The 16680-nt window shown below is 42.7% G+C and overlaps 1 protein-coding gene across 1 annotated transcript in view; it reads right to left on the minus strand.

Moving 5' to 3' along the window:
• Nucleotides 1–16680, minus strand: part of LOC137369572 (peroxidasin homolog) — a 705658-nt gene that overhangs the window by 13790 nt on the left and 675188 nt on the right. The window lies entirely within an intron of this gene.

The following is a 16680-nucleotide window of genomic DNA, read 5'->3' on the forward strand; positions in this document are numbered from 1 at the left end:
GAACTTGCCTTACAAAATAAATAGGAACAATTTTGCAACGATGTGACCCTCAGCACATTGCAAAACAACGTTTCCGTGACAGTATTCTGCACTATAGAGAAAGCAAAACTTTAATTACTTTTCCAACAGTGACAACTTCTCTCCTACCTCTTGCACCTGGCTGGTAAATATTCATATCCCTTTAGCAATGTTTATTGATTCATTATCTGGAACTTGAAATTATTGCTATGATATTGATAGGAAGGGAGTGGGGGAGGCAAAAAGCTGGGGATGTGGTGGTCCTGCCAAATCTAACAGCAAGACCTCATTATCACTATTTGATTCAGTTTCCCACCGGGCAGCTGGCCAAATTGACAGGCTTGAGATCCCGAAGGCTTCCTTGATGGGCCAGGGAGCATTCTGGCAGCAATTAAATTTAAATTAAGTTGTACTATGGGAGCCGAACCTAAATATGATAATGAAGTGCCCCACCTCTTCAAGTCAGGACACTCACTTGCCTCGCTACCCACTGGCCTAGAAAATGGCAGAAGGTGCATAAGTGTCGGCTTGGGGTCATGTTTTACATTTTTAGTGTTTAACCCCACCCTGACTACCTCCCGCCCTACATGGAGGTTAATATTGAGGCTCAGAAGTTCGCTGAAAATAGCTTTGCTTTATTTCATATTTCATTAAATAAGTAAACATTGGGAGGGAATATTAAAACATCAACCACAATATAACCATAATTTGTTATATATGCAGGTTAACAGCTCAGTGTCAGATGGTTTTCTGTGTTATTTGTGACACCAATTAATAACGGCTAATGATAGTATAATTAAGTAGACCATAATAATGTAATTAACCTGTCTAGATTAAATTTCAAAGCTGACAAATTAGGTATTAGGTAAGCAGTTCTGATGAAAGTTCACAAACCTGAAACGTTAACTCTGCTTCTCTCTCCACAGATGCTGCCTGACCTGCTGAGTATTTCCAGCATTTTTTTGTTTTTATTTTATATTAGGCATTAACTACCAGTATTAAGTACTATAGACTTTCAAAATTGGGTAAAGTCAATTATTTAGAGAATATCAAAAAATTCTCTTGCAAAAAAACATGATTCAAGCATAGGCCATTTATGTCTGCTATTATGTAGGACACACATCTAATTGATTTGATACTGCACAGCACCAGAACTATTCTTTAATCCATTATTTATAAGTCTCTGTCCTACAATGTTTCTTTCACACCACTTGTTTATGTGTCACTACGTAGTGTCAGACCATATTGGACTCTTAGGTCAAGAAATTGGTTGATGTCACAGGCATAAAACAACCACCAATGTGTCCAATATGGTAGATATCATATGTGCGCACATTCCCCCTTGGAATACGCTGTTTCTTATTAGGGTAAAGACAGAAAAAGAGATGTCCAGGGAATTAACCACTTTTCACATTCCACTAGCAGCCTAACATCTGTATGAAGATTCTTTTGAAAAATAGGGCTGCCTTTGACACAGCTGGCACTGATTTGGCTGCATTCATGAAAATGTAGTCGACATGCAGCCTAACCAGCAGTCCTCAAAAGAAGGGCTGACAAAAATTTGTTTACAAATACTTACCTTAATGTGGAACCAGGAGGAGCAGGAGTGAAGTTCATGAGTTCCTAGATGCTACACTGATATCGCTGTGCCATTACCCTATTGATGTTCATGCAATTTGCAGCAAACATATACTGCAATGTTAACAGTGAGCTAAAAAGTACAATTAACATTAATCACCATGATTTCTGCCATTGCAGCAACTTCTGTCGCATAACATAATGAGCTGATTTTTCTAAGGCCTCTGGCGTCGGGGGCCGTGGCGGGGAGAGCCTGGAAAATTCTTCCGGGAGAGGCCCTTCACAACCCCTGACACCAAGAAGGGCCCGCCGCATTTTACTGGCGGCGGTGGCGAGGCCTCAGTGTGGCGCCCCCACATCCAAGCGGCGGGACCTACATTTACATATTAAAATCAATGGAAATAAATTTAAATCAAATTACCTTGTCCTGGTGGCCATCCCACTCCGATCTTACGGCCACCGGCTGGAAGTCCCGCGCCTTCGGAACTCCATTCGGAGCTCCGAGGCGTGACACTGGTGGGGAAGGGGGAGGAGGAAGGAGTGAAAATTTCAGGATGGTGGGGTGGGAGGGGAGAACTACTGTAATTGGTTGGTGGGAAGGGGTTGAGGGTCAAAGTTGCTGAAGGTGGTGGGGTGAAAGGTGAGCATATTAAATAGCGGTTTCACGGGGGAGAGGTCATTTCATTTATGATGAACTCAGTGGGGAGGGGGGGTGAGGGGTGTGAAAGAGGATTCAAAGTTTAAATAAAAGTTTATGTTCAATTTTCGTCCAGCGCGACCGTGAACATTTTAAATTAAACTGCAGGGCTTGAAGCCCTTTTAAAATGGCGCCGGCGCTTGTGAGGTGGCGCCAGACACCAATGCTGGAGATGGAACGACCGCCTTCTCTACATCATCGGGGGCGGCCGCTTCACCCCCTCCATTTAAAAGTGCCCCAGCGCAAAATATCACCGGGGCTCAGCGACGGCGCATCCACGCCAGAAGGCTGCCGACTTCAAAGCATGCTGCTGCGATTTGCGACGTGCGAATAAAATTCAGCCCAATATGTTTTTGCTATTTGTTGGGCTGTAATTGATGGCATTCGTGTATTTATGAATGTTAACAGGTAGGGCGGCACAGTGGCGCAGTGGTTAGCACTGCAGCCTCATGGCTCCAGTGACCCGGGTTCAATTCTGGGTACTGCCTGTGTGGAGTTTGCAAGTTCTCCCTGTGTCTGCGTGGGTTTTCTCCGGGTGCTCCGGTTTCCTCCCACAAGCCAAAAGACTTGCAGGTTGGTAGGTAAATTGGCCATTATAAATTGTCACTAGTATAGGTAGGTGGTAGGGAAATATAGGGACAGGTGGGGATGTTTGGTAGGAATATGGGATTAGTGTAGGATTAGTATAAATGGGTGGTTGATGGTCGGCACAGACTTGGTGGGCCAAAGGGCCTGTTTCAGTGCTGTATCTCTTTAAAAAAAAAGCACCCCCTTACATGAATTGTCAGGAGCATTACTGTATATTAAGACTGGTTGAAATTATTTTAAAAAAGCACCTGGGAATGAGAGAGAGAAACAGACACGGGAGTAAAATTTGTTTTCAATGGTAGCACAAAATAGGTGATAGTGAATCGGCAGCTATTTTACAACTCGCTCAATTTCCTTTTCCATTGACTCTTACCGAAACTCAAATAAAATGGACCCGAAATTCTGCAGAGGGTCTACCAGTCTCCCACTTGGGAGAGGAACAGAACCACGATAGAATTCCAGGGCCAACAACTTCAAAGAATTTTAAAGAGGTGTAACAAGGGAAATGACTGCAGCAGAGTGAGACTGTCAGTGATGCTTTACAAGAGAGAATTATTTTCCTACAGTATTGTTACGACTTATTTTGTTTCTTTCTTGGCTCTTAAAGCAATAAAGAAGTCAAAACTATTTTCTCAGCATACTCCTTACTTGCTACTATAGAAAGATGACCTAACCAAATTGGATTTTGTTTGTGAACTTAAGAATTTGGAAATTACCAGGGAAACTGCAAGTATTGTTGCTGTGGAATTGTCCAATTAAATGCTTACATAATTCTCAAGCTGTTGAAACATTGTGAGAAGAGACCTCTTCATATATCGGGCTGATTTTCCTAGCTCTAGTGCCAGAGGGGCACCTGTAAAAGAAATATGATCAACTGAAAATATGGGCAGAGATTTGCAATGCCGGGCATCTGATCCAAAAGCACTTCACATGAACCACCTAAAAACATAGAAAATTTACAGCACAGTAGGAGGCCATTTGGCCCATCCTGCCTGTGCAAACTAGAAAACAGCTATGCAGCCTAATCCCACTTTCCAGCTCTTAGTCCATAGCCCTGTAGGCTACAGTACCTCAAGCGCATACCCAAGTATTTTTTTTAATGCAGTGAGGATTTCTACCTCTACCAGCCTTTCAGGCAGTGAGTTCCAGACACCCTCCCCCCACCCTCTGGGTGAAAAAAATTCTCCTCAACTCCCCTCTAATCTTTCTACCAATTACTTTAAATCTATGCCTGCTGGTTATGGATCTCTCTGCTAAGGGAAATAGATCCGTCCCATCCACTCTATCTAGGCCCCTCATAATTTTATACACCTCAATTAAATCTTCCCTCAGCCTCCTCTGTTCCAAAGAGAACAACCCCAGCCTATCCAATCTTTTGTCAGAGCTAAAATTCTCCATTCCTGGCAACATACTTGTAAATCTCCTCTGTACCCTTTCTCGTGCAATCACATCTTTCCTGAAATGCGGTGACTAGAACTGTACGCAATACTCTAGCTGTGCCCTAAATAGTGTTTTGTATAGTTCTAGCATAATCTCCCTGTTCTTATATTCTGTGCCTCAGTTAATAAAGGAAAGTATCCCGTAAACCTTCTTAACCACTTCATCTTTCTGTTCTGCTATCTTTGGGGATCGGTGGGCACGCACTCCAAGGTCCCTCTGTTTCTCTACATTTCTTAGTATTCCACTATTTATTGTGTAATCCCTCGCTTGTTTGCCTTCCCAAATGCAATACTTACACTTCTCTGGATTGAATTCCATTTCCACTTTTTTTCCCATCTGACCAGCCCGTTGATATTTCCCTGCAGTCTTCCTCACTATCAGCCACACTACCAATTTTTGTATCATCTGCAAATTTCTTAATTATTCAAGTCCAAATCATTGATGTATACCACAAAAAGCAAGGGACCCGGTACTGAGCCCTGTTGAACTCCACTGGTAACAGCCTTCCGTTCACAAAGAAACCCATCGAAAATTACTCTTTGCTTCCTGTCACTGAGTCAGTTTTGGATCCAACATGCCGCTTGTCCTTGGATTACATGGGCTCTTACTTTTCTGACCTTGTCAAAGTCTTGCTAAAATCCATATAGACTACATCAAACACACTACTCTCATCTATCCTCCTCAAAATATTTCCATCAAGTTAATCAGACACAACCTTCCCTTAAATCCTTTCTGACTGTCCTTGATTCATTCATGCCTTTCTAATTGACAATTTATACTGCCCCTCAGGATATTTTTCCATTTATTTACCCACCACCGAGGTGAGACTGACTGGTCTGTAATTACTTGGTATATCCCTTCCTTGCTTTTTAAACAACAGTACAATGGTAGCAGTCCTCCAGTCCTCTGGCACATCTGTAGTCATTGATACTGACAGTGTCCATAATGCTGTGGCTCAGGGAAATGCAGTAATGAACATCAGGAAGCTTTCATCATGTTTATGATACCATAGGAAGTTGTGCCCTGACTTGCAGGCACAGCAGCAGTTGTGGGCAAGGCGTTCCCGAGAAGAGGGTGTATTGTTAAAAGACTATTAGGGTGTTGGAAGGCCTGACAGGAGATTTGGGAAGGTAAAGCAAGTCATTTGATCTTGTGGTTTGTGTTGCTGCTTAAAGAGGCATTCATTGGTGATAGTTTGTCCTGCTATTTATTGCACAAGAAAATATGTTTCAATGACTGAAGAGTTCATGAAGATTGTTTTTTTCATTGCATGTCTGACGAATGACCATTGTGAGGGTATAACATTGAAACGGAATAAATGGAAATTAAAATTCTGAGGTTTATTCTTGATCTATGCCTTTTTTTTAGTGCTTCAAAATTTATTGCATTGTAAATTACCTGCACAATATACTTTACTAATTGGCTTGTGGCAACTGCTACAAAGAAAGTCCTGCTTCTCTATTGAGCACAAAGTTCCACTTAAAGTATCCAAGTACCTGTTAAATTTTAATGCTGGTCACACTGGCTCTCAGTAAACTGTGAGAATGCATTTTATAAAGTTTCTAGGTAGTCTGGATAGAAATTATTAAATGTAATGGAACAGACTTACCAGAATTCAAAGGTCCTACTCACACAAGGCCTCACATCAATCCATTATCAAGAACAGTTGATTGAGCTATCGGCTGGAATTTTATGACCTCCCCCACCCCGGGAGTGGGTTGAAGGTGGGGGTCACGTAAAATCGAGTGGGAAGTGGCGGGTGTTGTTCCTAGTACCGACCCACCCCACTGGCATTTTACCTGCAGCGAGGGAGGTTAAAAACGTCCTGCACGCCCCAGGCCATTTGAGGCCCTTAAGTGGCCAATTACTTGCCACTTAAGAGCCTCCTCCCACTGCCGCTGGTATTTTACCTGAAACTACAGTGCCTATGGAGGCCGCCTGGTAAAACCAGGTGGCCTCCTTGTGGGCCCAACGGGGTTTTGGATGGGGGGGGGGGGGGGGAAATGGGCACCCTCCTGATTGGGCACCCTGTGCCCCACAGAGGGCCTCCCCGGCAGCACAGCTGTCCCTAATGGAGCACCATGCCCTGCCCTCCTGAACAACCCCCACCACCCTCTCTGGGGCCCAGCCAATTGTCCCTGGTGAGGCCCAAAACCCCACTCACCTTTATGGAGGCTGACATCCATGGTCCTCTTCTGGCTGGGTGCAGTCCTAGCAGTGGCTACCGCTCCTGGTGGAACTCCTGGGACTGAAGAGCTGCTGGACTACTTATTGGATGGCAGCTCTTGGAGGTGGGACTTTCTGCCTCAGAGGGGTAGAAGTCCCGCCGAAGTCCAAATCAGGGCCTGGACCACGCAAAGTCGCTGCGTGTCTTCCAGGCCCAATGGAGGCAGGCTCGCCCCCAAGTTTTAAAGCAGTGGATCTAGTCTCCACCGCTACGTAAAATTCCAGCCATCCTGACCAGTACCCCATGATTCCTCCCCACACCCCTCCCCCAACGCCCCTTCCCCCACTTTTGTTGAAATTGGACACCCAACAGACTTACATGAGACAACCTGGATAGACCTCACATTTTAAAAACCACTATTCCACCAATGACTCTAATGGCAACTGTCTAAGATTGAGAACACAGCACGGACTATGGATCAAATCGAATGACAAATAAAGATTTACAAAATGCAAATGTCACATGCATACAAAATGATCTCACAGTCATGCTATGTGCCAACATTTCTTCAAAATACCCTTTAATTACCTGAGACAGCAGTATCAATGCTCACCAAATATAGACCTGGATTTAGCAGTCAGTGTCAAAGTGACGGTGCTTGCAGCTGACCTCAAAGAAAGCTGCCCATAAAGAGCTGTGGCGGGGATTTCACCTTTCCTAAAGCAAATTTGAATCTGACACCAAGTCAAAGGGATCTCCAGGGTTAGGCATCCACTTGTTTCTTAAATTCTATGGTTCGTCTCCACCACTCTGTTCAGTAGTACATTCCAATTGTTCATCGCTCTCTGCATGAAGAAGGGCTTCCTAATTTCAGTCCTAAAATGATCTTTTACTAGTTTGAACTTGTGCCCACTTGTCCTAGTCCTACTCTGACTGCATAACATAAAAGAGGATTAGGATTAACCATTTCCATTCCATTTATTGTCTTATCTACCCCTATATGATCATCTTTAAAATGCCTCTCATTCTGGTTGAAAAGCCCAAATCTTTTCAGTCTCTATCAGAACTCATACCAACAAAAATGTTATCATCAAGTAGAGTAAGAAGCCAATCACATTGAAGTATTCTCATATACAGCAAATCAGGAAGTAAAAAGAACTGATTATCCTTCACTTTCAAAACATTTTACAGAGAGCGAAATAAAGGTTAGATTTATACATGGGATTAAGGCAGAAACAGAAATATCATAAACAAACTCTAAAAAAAGTGGAATTTTTTTTATCATAATGAGGAAATTTCACATTCCACAAAAGGCGTCATGAAAAGTCACTGGCAAACAGGATTAAAGAGCAAGAGGGTAACCAGGGAAAGGGTTGGCCCACTCAAGGACAGAGAAGGGAATCTATGTGTGGAGCCAGAGGAAATGGGCGAGGTGCTAAATGAATACTTTGCATCAGTATTCACCAAAGAGAAGGACTTGGTGGATGATGAGCCGAGGGAAGGGAGTGCAGATAGTCTCAGTCATCTCATTATCAAAAAGGAGGTGGTGTTGGGTGTCTTGCAAAGCATTGTACTGCGCTGTAATGTTCTAATTCTAATTCATTAAGGTAGATAAGTCCCCAGGGCCTGATGGGATCGACCCTAGAATACTGAGGGAGGCAAGGGAGGAAATTGCTGGGGCCTTGACAAAAATCTTTGCATCCTCATTGGCTACAGGTGAGGTCCCAGAGGATTGGAGAATAGGCAATGTTGTTCCTTTGTTTAAGAAGGGTGGCAAGGATAATCCAGGAAATTATAGGCCGGTGAGCCTTACATCAGTGGTAGGGAAACTATGAGAGAGGATTATTCGGGACAGGATTTACTCCCATTTGGAAACAAACGAACTTTGTGCCCACAGAGACAGCATGGTTTTGTGAAGGGGAGGTCGTGTCTTACTAATTTGATTGAGTTTTTTTAGGAAGTGACGAAGATGATTGATGAAGGAAGGGCAGTGGATGTTATCTATATGGACTTCAGTAAAGCCTTTGACAAGGTCCCGCATGGCAGACTAGTACAAAAGGTGAAGTCACATGGGATCAGAGGTGAGCTGGCAAGATGGATACAGAACTGGCTCGGTCATAGACGACAGAGGGTATCAGTGGATGGGTGTTTTTCTGAATGGAGGGATGTGACTAGTGGTGTTCTGCAGGGATCAGTGCTGGGACATTTGCTGTTTGTAGTACATATAAATGATTTGGAGGAAAATGTAGCTGGTCTGATTAGTAAGTTTGCAGACGACACAAAGGTTGGTGGAGTTGCGGATAATGATGAGGATTGTCAGAGGATACAGATCGGTTGGAGACTTGGGCGGAGAAATGGCAGATGGAGGTTAATCCGGACAAATGTGAGGTAATGCATTTTGGAAGGTCTAATGCAGGTGGGAGGTATACAGTAAATGGCAGAACCCTTAGGAGTATTGACAAGCAGAGAGATCTGGACATACAGGTCCACAGGTCACTGAAAGTAGCAACGCAGGTGGATAAGGTAGTCAAGAAGGCATACGGCATGCTTGCCTTCATCAGTCGGGGCATAGAGTATAAAAATTGGCAAATCATGTTGCAGCTGTACAGAACCTTAGTTAGGCCACACTTAGAATATTGCGTGCAATTCTGGTCGCCACACTACCAGAAGGACATAGAGGCTTTGGAGAGGGTACAGAGGAGGTTTACCAGGATGTTGCCTGGTCTGGAGGGCATTAGCTATGAGGAGAGGTTGGAAAAACTCGGATTGTTTTAACTGGAACTACGGAGGTGGAGGGGCGACCTGATAGAGGTTTACAAAGTTATGAACGGCATGGACAGAGTGGATAGTCAGAAGCTTTTTCCCAGGGTGGAAGAGTCAGTTACTAGGGGGACATAGGTTTAAAGTGCGAGGGGCAAAGTTTAGAGGGGATGTGCGAGGCAAGTTTTTTTTTTACACAGAGGGTGGTGAGTGCCTGGAACTTGCTGCCAGGGGAAGTGGTGGAAGCAGATACGATAGCGACGTTTAAGAGACATCTTGACAAATACATGAATAGGAAGGGAATAGAGGGATATGGGCCCCGGAAGTGCAGAAGGTGTTAGTTTCGGCAGGCATCAAGATCGGCGCAGGCTTGGAGGGCCGAATGGCCTGTTCCTGTGCTGTACTGTTCTTTGTTCTTTGTATAACATTCGTTTTTCAGGACGAGAGAGTTTGTTCATCAATAATTATGAACTTGGCATGCTGTTAAAAATCCAGTTACACCTAATTTAACAAGATGTAATTTTTTTCAAGGGTTTTTGCAGTCAGATTAATTGTATTGAAGTGAACGTTCTCTCATCAGTTCAGTGATTTCTAATTGATTACAGTCTGAGGGACTTCAACAGCACAGTCTGTGAAGAAGTGTAGAATCACTGACAGCAACTTCTGGATTTCCGCATTTAACATGGTGCAGACTCCAAAAGCTGCTGTCACTTTCAGAGGAATAACAACGGTGAATGCTGACAGGTTTACTATCATTACTACCGCAAAATTCGGGCCTAGTTTTTTTTTTAAAAAAGAGATACAGCACTGAAACAAGCCCTTCGGCCCACCGAGTCTGTGCCGACCAACAACCACCCATTTATACTAATCCAACATTAACCCCATATTCCTCACCACATCCCCACCATTCTCCTACCACCTACTTACACTAGGGGCAATTTTTGGCTGTGGGAGGAAACCGGAGCACCCGACGGAAACCCACGCAGACAGAGGGAGAACTTGCAAACTCCGCACAGGCAGTACCCAGAACTGAACCCGGGTCACTGGAGCTGTGAGGCTGCGGTGCTAACCACTGTGCCGCCCACTGTGTTATGATCAAACTATATACTGCTCTGATCAGATTGAAACTTGAGTACTGGCCGGAACCTTTCGTTGGGTGGGGCGACCCCGTCCACCAGCCAAAAAGTCGGTAGCCAGCCCGCCTCCACCGGACCTGGGGAGCCAGACCAGATTTTATGCTCCCCAGGCCCTTAACTGGTCTTGGGTGGGCCTTCCACCTCTTTGATGCCTCAGCTGCCCACCTGCCAAGCGTAAAATACCCATGGCGATGGGCGGAGACTGTTTAGTCGCAGTTAATTGGCCACTTAAGGGCCTTGATTGGCCTGGGTTGGGTGGGCGGTTTCTTGCCGCCGCATCTTCGCATAAATTTGCAGCGGAGGTGGGAGGGGTTTGGGAAGGCCCCACCCCCACTCCATTTTACGCTCCCCTTGCCACCAATCTGCTTGTTTTGGGGGTGTAAAATTCCAGCCATTGTGTACGGTTCTGGTCGCTGAGAAATAAGGGAGATATTCAAGTGCCAAAGGCAGTGCAGAAAAGAGCTTCGCGGCTGATCTCTAGTATCACAAGTATGAGTTCTGATAGAGACTGAAGAGATTTGGGTTTTTCAACCTGAATGAGAGGCATCTGAGAGATGATCATATAGGGGTAGATAAGACAATAAATGGAATGGAAATGGTTAATCCTAATAGTATTTTGTGTTATACAGTCGGCATAGGACTAGGACAAGTGGGCACAAGTTCAAGCTAATAAAAGATCATTTTAGGACTGAAATTAGGAAGTTCTTCTTCATGCGGAGAGCGATGAACTGTTGGAATGTACTTCTGAGCAGAGTGGTGGAGGCGAACCGTGGAAATGAAGAAACAAGCATAAGCACATCAGAAATAGGAGCAGGGGTAGCACATATGGCCTCTCGAGCCTACTGCTCTTCATGGCTGATCTTCTGCCTCAACTCTACTTGCCCACCTCTCCCCATATCCCTTGATTGCCTAAAAGATCAAAAATCTATCTATCCCAGCCTTGAATATATGGAGAATCTACAACCCTCTCGGGTAGACAATACCAAAGATTCACAACCCTCTGAGTTGAGACATTTCTCCTCATCTTAGTCATAAATGATCGATCCTTTATCCTAAGTCTGTGCCCCCATTTTCTAGATTCCCCAGCCAGGGAAAACAATCTTTCAGTGTCTACCCTTTCAAACCCCTTCAGAATCCTGTATGTTTCAATGAGATCACCTCATTCTTCTGAAGTCCAGAGAGTATAGGCCCAATTTACTCAGCTTCTCGTCATAAGACAACCCTCTCATCTCAGGAACCAATCTAGTGAACCTTCACTGTACTGCCTCCAAGACAAGTATATCCTTCCTTAGGTATGGAGAACAGAACTGTGCACAGTACTCCACATGTGGTCTCACGAAAGCCTATACAGTTATAGCAAGAATTCCTTATTCTTGTACTCTAATCTCCTTGCAATAAAGGCCAACATGCCATTTGCCTTCCCAATTGCTTGCTGTACCTGCATGCTAACTTTTCATATTCCTTGTATGAGTACACCCAAGTCTCTCTGAACACCAACATTTAGAAGTTTCATGACTTTTAAAAATATTTTGTTCTGTTCTTATTACCAAAGTGAATAACCTCACTCTTCCCCACATTATATCTTTCTCCATCTGTCACCTTGCTGCACACTCACTTAACCTGTCTATATCTCTTTGCAGTTTCTTTGTTTCCTCCTCACAGCTTACATTCCCAACTAACTTTGTATCATCAGCAAACATGGATACATTACTCTCAGTCTCTTTGTCCAAGTCATTAATACAGATAATAAATAGCTGTGGCCCCATCCTTGAAGCACTCCACGAGTTAGAGCCTGCCAACTTGAAAATGCCCCATTTATCCCCACTCTCTGCATCCATTAACCAGTCCTCTATCCATGCTACTATATTACCCCTAACTCCATGTGCACTTATCTTGTGTATTAAACTTTTGTGTGGCACCTTACCAAATGCCTTTTGGAAATCCAAGTATACAACATCTACTGGCTCCCTTTTATCTACCCTACTTACATCCTCAAAAAACTTTAATAAATTTGTCACATAATTTTCCTTTTGTAAAATCATTTTGACTCTGTCTGATCATACCATGATTTTCTAAGTGCATTGTTAAGGCTTCCTTAATAATAGATTATAGCATTTTTGAGGTGACTGATGTCAGGCTAACTGGCCTGTAGCTCTGTTTTCTCTCTCCCTTTTTTCTTGGATAGAGGTGTTACATTTGCTGGGATTGTTAAAATCTAGGAAATTTTGTAAAATCATAACCAGTGCACCCATTATCCCTGCAGCTGTCTCTTTTAGAACGCTAGGTCCTGGGAATTTTAGTTCCTTAAGTTTCTCCAATACTTTTTCTCTGCTGACATCAATTACTTTAAGTTTCTTTCAGTGCAGAAATGTGTCTGGGGTGGGGGGTGGAGGTGTATGCTCCTCTGTTCCTATGTGTAGGGTTGTTTTGGATGGATGAATTAAGAAGAACCAAATGGCCTTCCTCATTCATAAGTATTTTATGATCAAGCATGCTTAAATGTCAGTTTGGTTCATTGCTGCGAATTTTGCTTCTGAACCTGAAAGTTTAGGACTTGATCACAATCTAAACTGATATTCCAAAGCAGCACTGAATGAGTGTTGGTGATGCAATCCTTCAGACGAGATGCCAAACCAAGCCTCCATCTGCCTCTTTTTTTGGCTCAAAGATCCCACACCACTATGTGACGGAAACATATTAATTTTGGCATATGGAACATTAGTTTTGAACTGTTACTGGACTTGAAATAACTTGTTTAAAAAAGACCACAACAGTGGCTGAAAACATGGCTGCATGTTTGCATTCTAAAAGACAGTTGCATGAAGAAGTCAATGGGAGATTCTCCCTGATTCAATTAGCCAGATGGATTTTTGTCAATGGTGATGATCAAGACACATTGAAAGCCATTGAGCCAGCATTCACCCCCCCCACCCCCCCCACCCCCACTGAGAGTGTCTGGAGCTTGAAGGAATCCACAAAATCTCACAGGCAAGGCTGCTGTAAATAAGGAGCTAGTCGACAAAGCTGCTGGCAACCTGGAGGTTGTTTGAATTGTGCCACACAGCAAGGAACAGACTGCAATTTGAAGACAAAAGAGAAGGAAGGTCTCTCCCTGTCTCTTTCTCTCTCTCTTATGCAAAGTTCCAGGGACCCACGGAAGTAACTCAAGCTTCAAGACAGAAGACCAGCAAAACAAATGAAAGTGTGTACTGGGCCCCAACGAGAACTGCAAGACTTAACTGCAATCAAAGACAGTGCAGTGGCTAGCACCACAGCCTTACAGCTCCAGCGACCTGGGTTCGGTTCTGGATACTGCCTGTGCGGAGTTTGCAAGTTCTCCCTGTGACCTGCGTGGGTTTCCTCCGAGTGCTCTGGTTTCCTCCCACGTGCGGGTTGATAGGTAAATTGGCCATTGTAAATTGCCCCTAGTGTAGGTAGGTGGTAGGAGAATTGAGGGAAAGTGGGAATGTGAGAGGGAAATGGGATTAATGTAGGATTAGTATAAATGGGTGGTTGATGGTCAGCACAGACTTGGTGAGCCGAAGGGCCTGTTTCAGTGCTGTATCTCTCTATGACTCTATGAAGACTTTACATCCCATCCAAAACCAATAACTGAACTCCAGCTTTTACTTCAAACCTTCCCCCCCTTTACTTCTTTCTCCTCCTCTGTCTCTATTTGCATGTGTGTTTATCGCATATGCATGCTAGCATAGTCATGTCACGTATTTCTAATAGTTTTAACTGAATTAGACTTTTAAGGATAATAAACTTACACCTTTCTTGTTTAAATCTGAGAAAACCTGCCTGGTTGATTTCTTTGCCATTACAATTAGAGAGCAGTGAGCAAGGACTCACTGAGAGGGAAGCTAAAACAGTGTTTTTAAAATTAAACCCTGTTACAACCAAACAAGGAAAAGGCTGAGAGGGAGCCCTAGACCCCTGCCTCACCTGGTCGTAACAGCTATTTGAAACAGAAGGGCATTCTTTCAGTGTCCCAATTTCCCCTCCCAGAATAAGCACCACCAAAAACAGATTAACTGGTTATTCATCTCATTGGGTTTTGTGGGATTGTGCTGTAATTGCTTGTATAAAATTTGCTTTATTTCAAAGTATGTATGTAAAGCACTTTGAGAATTTTCAGAGATGTGATACAGCACTGTATAAATGAAATGCTGTAAACATAAAATCAAATGGATAAGAGTGTTATTAAAGTTTTTGCCTGGAGTTTCACTTAAAACGTGGAAAGTCATAGCATAGATAAAATAAAAGTGTTTCAACATTTAATGATGATGACAGCTGCCTATATAGTTACATTATGCTAATTACAATACAATGTGTTTTTCATTGCATTACAGTTTGGCCACCACTTTAAAGGGAACAAAACTCCATTAAATCAAAACATTACCTGTGAAGAAGCAGACATCATTGCTTTTTTTATTGTAAACATTGTATTTTAACAGAAAGGCAGTTAGAATAAGATGAGGGGGAGGAAAATTGTTATAATTGGAAAAGCAAGACAACTTTTTTGTTATGTTAACTCTGCTGAATTAATTCAACCAAAAGGAAACGCTTTATTGTGCTACAAACTCCTAAGGATAGATCTGCATACTTTATGGCTTCTGACGCATTCTGTCTAGACAATGTGGTGATGCAATTAAAATGCCAATAAAATACAGGAATATAGCCAGAAGAGTGGAATACAGGTTTACCGAGGTTATGCCTAAAGCTGTACAATGCAATGACTAGACTAGACTACATTTGGGATATTGCATGCATTTCTGGTTGCCATGCTGTAAAAGGAATGTTAGAGCATTGAAGAAGGTACTAAGAAGTGAAACAAGCAGATAAGAGCAAAATGAATGATTCAACATGGAAGTGAGAATGAGTGACCAGAGAATGTTTAAAAGCTCATTACAGCATAGGAAGATGATGGGGATGACCAGGGAAATCTCTTTGAGGTATAAATATTATAAAATGCTTGAAGTAAGGTAAATCCTGACCATTACTTTAAAGTTAGATGGGCGAAGAGAACCAGCTATAATTATAAATTAGTGAAGAGTAAAATTTATATCCTTAAGAAAAGAGTGGTGAATGTCTAGAATAAGCTGTCAGGTAGGGTAGAATAGATCCAGATTTTTGCAGTATTTAACAGTTAGAAGCCTGTCTGGGAGTGTTAGGTACTAGATGGCACAGCTTCAGTGGCCAGATTACTTTTTCTCTCCTTTCACTTTTCTAATGTTCATGTGTTAGAAATCCTCATGCCAAAATTTTTACCAAAAAAGTTAATGTGGTCTAAAACCCCTCAGATAATTGCACTAGTAATTCTACTTTTCTTCTATTGATGTAATCTATTATCTGCAATGGAAACATTACTCTGAGAGAAGATAATTAATTTTGGACCAACCTGCCATGTATAACTGAACTGTGGTTCAACATCTTTCCTGAACCTATATAGGGATATTTAATTAAGTTGTGTGCCCAGAAGAAATTTCATTTTAAAAATTAACTAAGACACAATTCAATGTCAGTGATAAAAATGACTGAACTTAAAATTAATATATCAGGAACAGAAAGTCCTTAATATGATCCAAATAAATAAAATAATGATAAGAAGTGATTTTACAATTAATCACTTGCAAGGAGTGTATCTCAGGAAATGTGCAGCCCATGATTTTCCTTTCCAAATAGTGAATAGAAAATCATGAGTTGTGAATCTCCAATTGCCCAAGGTATGCTCCCTGGGAGCTCTGAATTGCCAAATCACCCCTATGCACTTAAGAATTTAATTCACTCTGTGCACTATTTTGAGCACACTGGCTAATTAATTTGTGAGACTGCTGCACTCATAGTACACAGTGAGCCAGCAGTGGAAAAAGCTGACCTTGCATCATTTCAAGAGATCAGTTTGCTTGAATAATAGCATGCTACTTCCAAAGATAGATCACTTGATGCTCAGGAAATTTGCTGGGCTGAATGGACACGATATCTGACAACAGCAGTTATTAAAATACTGTTGTTTCTCTGCTAAAGTTGGCATGTACATTATGAATTTTCTTTTCCAGATTGCAATTGGCAATGGCTGCAAGGAAGATGTGCAGCACGGTTATTTTTGAGGAAGCAGTTTTGGACATCTTGCTCCATGCCGTCCTTCATAGAAGGGTGGTCCTCTTAGTAACTGAGTGGCAGCTTCTGGTAATGACAAATGTCTAATTCTTGGGTCAGGAGGCAGAGCATGTCATCCACACACATAACTCATGAGGAAGAAATTTTCAGGATTCAGGAAAGTTGCCAATGTA

The sequence above is a fragment of the Heterodontus francisci genome, chromosome 5, assembly GCF_036365525.1.
Source record: "Heterodontus francisci isolate sHetFra1 chromosome 5, sHetFra1.hap1, whole genome shotgun sequence".
Taxonomy (NCBI): domain Eukaryota; kingdom Metazoa; phylum Chordata; class Chondrichthyes; order Heterodontiformes; family Heterodontidae; genus Heterodontus; species Heterodontus francisci.